Source organism: Morone saxatilis, unplaced genomic scaffold (genome assembly GCF_004916995.1).
Source record: "Morone saxatilis isolate NCDOM2014 unplaced genomic scaffold, NCSU_SB_2.0 Contig24, whole genome shotgun sequence".
NCBI lineage: Eukaryota > Metazoa > Chordata > Actinopteri > Moronidae > Morone > Morone saxatilis.
In genome coordinates this window covers 21779401-21782266 of record NW_023339807.1, presented here as the reverse complement: position 1 = coordinate 21782266, position 2866 = coordinate 21779401, and the positions used below count along the sequence as shown (strand labels likewise).

The window sequence follows — 2866 nt, the reverse complement described above, 5'->3', positions numbered from 1 at the left end:
TGTGTGTGCGTGTGTGTGTAGAGGCAGTGGTCCGGCTATGCCTTATCATTGCATTGGTACTCACGCTGAGAGCAACATGCTGAGCCTCATCAGAATGTGTGGTAGTGTCGCCGTAGGCGTGTAGAGGCTGGTTAAACCACATCTCGACTACAGCTCTCTCTGTTCTTCACTCAGCTTCTGTTTATGACATTCTTGATTTGCTTCCTCTGTTTTTTTTCTCTTTCTCTCTCCTCTGCCTTTAATTTGATAGGCAATGAATTCATCCTTTATTTAATCAATTAGTCCAGTTGAACTAGTTTTTCAGACCTGAGAAGAAAAAAAATAAGCCATTAACTTGACAAAGAAAATACACAGTTTGATTGCAGTAGCCACGACAGAAAAACATGACAAATATAATGTATAAAGCAATTAGAAACAAGACATTATTGCTGTAAACTGAAAATTTAAGTTTTGATTAAGGTGAGTACAACTTCAGAGACTGTTTTTTTTACAGAGTGTAAAACATTTATGTTAAAATAACTTCCTTGGTGACATGACACATCCTCTGGCAGCTGTACTGGAGGTCATCGGCTCTTGGCAACAGTGGCAGCGTATAATACGGTTCGATCAGGAACCTTGCAGGCTAATTGGTCTGCAACATGAAACAACCCAGCGGTTTGGAATTGCATTTTATATTTCAAACTATTTAATGACAAACACAAGCTTCTTTTACAGGTGTGTCAGGGTTTCCTGGCCAGTTATATATTTATAAAATATTTGCATTCAGCATCTAAACCAGTGACAGCTGTGGCGTTATAGCTTCCCAGGTGTGCTGTTAAAATTAGACATTAAATGCTATTAGTGCACTGTATATGGGAGACAGGGGCAGGGACTTTACTGAAAGTTCACTGTTTGTCATCTGTAACCTGGTTCCAGACCTCTAAATGCCCACAGCTGCATTTTTTTTCACCTATTCAAATGAAGATGAATAATGGAGTCAAAATAAAATGCAAAGCCTGTTATAAGGTGAAACATTACTGTGTGAAATGTGAAAAACACAACCTATCTCCCACCTAACCTGCTCACAGCCCCTAGAGCAAGGGGTCTCAAGCTCAAATTGGTTTGGGGCCATCGCTGGTATTATAGTAGGGCTACTTCAGAGCTCAAGTTCTACAAGAAAGCACAATATTCTGAAAATATTCCCATTACTAACGTCATACCTAACAAAACATTTTTATATCACCTTTGTTGTTTGCAGTCTAACAGCAAATGAAGACCCGAGACCTGCTCTCTTCTTTTGCTGTCACCTTTTACCTTTGCCAATATTTTGCACCTAACAACATAAGAGTAAAAGTATAAATGACTATAAAACAAAATCTTGTGGGCAGGATTTTATTATATTTTTGACATCATGATATGAGTCAGAGGGAGGATGATAGAGCTCCAGCAGTTTGAGATCCCATCCTTAGAGCCGGGCCTGCATGTTTCGATGTGAGTCAACAGTCACTCGCTGTCAGTAAAATCCAACTTTCCCAGTCGTATTTCTGACTGTTCACAAGTCGTAAACTCTAATTTACAGCAACTCAGACATGACATGAACATGGCAATATTCAACCAAACCAAAAGTTATCTGTTCCAGCCAAGATTTTACAATTAAATTAACTGATACTCATTAGTTTGAACAAAGTTGAATATTTTAGTGTGAGTCAATCAGGGAATTTAAAGCATGTCCACCATGTTTTAAAGTCCCTGACAGAACATGGAGGACATGGTAGAGATACAGGATATAGTACATCAACAGCTTCTATTCAGTTCTATATTCATGTATATGGACTTTTTATGTCATCATAGGGCTACATTTTTATATATAGTTTTTTTTTTTATATATACTATATTCCTTAATTTTACTCCTTTTCATACCTGTCGACACTGGTAATCATCTCTCTCTCTTGCTCGTCTCTCTCTCTCTCCTCTCTCTTCTTCTCTCTCTCTCTCTCTCTCTCTCATCTCTCTCGTCTCTTTCCCGGCCTCTTTCCCTCTGTCCACAGCTGTGATCTCCACACAGTGGGGCGATTGCAACAAGCAGGAGTGGAGAGGTGGAGAAGAAAGGCCTTGAGGTCGTGCTACAAGAACAGCCTGACAAAAGCCACCAAAAAACGCTGCACGTTCTGTGGTGAGGAAAAAAAGGATGAGATGAAGGGATGATGGAAGCTGGGACGAATGCTAGGACAAACAAGAAGGGGGAGAGAAGGTCAGTATGGATGGATGTGGGTGAAGATAAGGAGCAAGAGGATCTGAGAGATTAGCTTAAAAGAGAGAGAAAGTTAAAGGAAGAAACCACTAAAACTGGGGGGTGCAAAATATATTCAAAAAGGGGAAAAGAGAGAAGGACTCAGTGGTGATTGGGTAAATGATTCTATACGTTAAGGCAGAAACCTGAGCTAAAGAAAGAAAACAATTAATCACATTAAGATTTTACAAAAGGAAACTACATTCAAACTGAGATAGATGGAGAAGGCAAACAGGAAGCTGCAGGTAGGATTGTTGAGTATTCTTGATTGAAACACACCAGGCAGGAGGTTTCACAAACAGAACGAGGTGTTAAGTCAAAGAAAATCACCAAAAGCAACAGAAAAATAAAGTCAGAGGTACAGTAGAAGAAAAACAGTCTCACGGAGGCTGTGTGATAAATGTGTCATTTGTAGTTTCCTGCTCAAAGAGAAAAATTTTAAACACTAGAAATGTATCAGTTTGTATTTTATAACAAACAATTACAGCATTTATTGTGAAATAGAATCACCAGCGCTGGTTGAAATATACCCTTAATTCACAGAGTAAGATTGTAAAGCAATATCCATCGGAACAAAGCGGCGGCGTAATTGATCAG

At 39.1% G+C, this 2866-nt stretch overlaps 1 long non-coding RNA gene across 1 annotated transcript in view; it reads left to right on the top strand.

The window, feature by feature from the left end:
- Nucleotides 1-2028: 2028 nt before the first annotated feature.
- Nucleotides 2029-2866, top strand: part of LOC118335766 — a 15504-nt gene continuing 14666 nt past the window's right edge. Inside the window, exon 1 of the long non-coding RNA XR_004797075.1 lies at nt 2029-2152. This is a non-coding gene — a long non-coding RNA (uncharacterized LOC118335766). The remainder of the gene's footprint in view (nt 2153-2866) is intronic.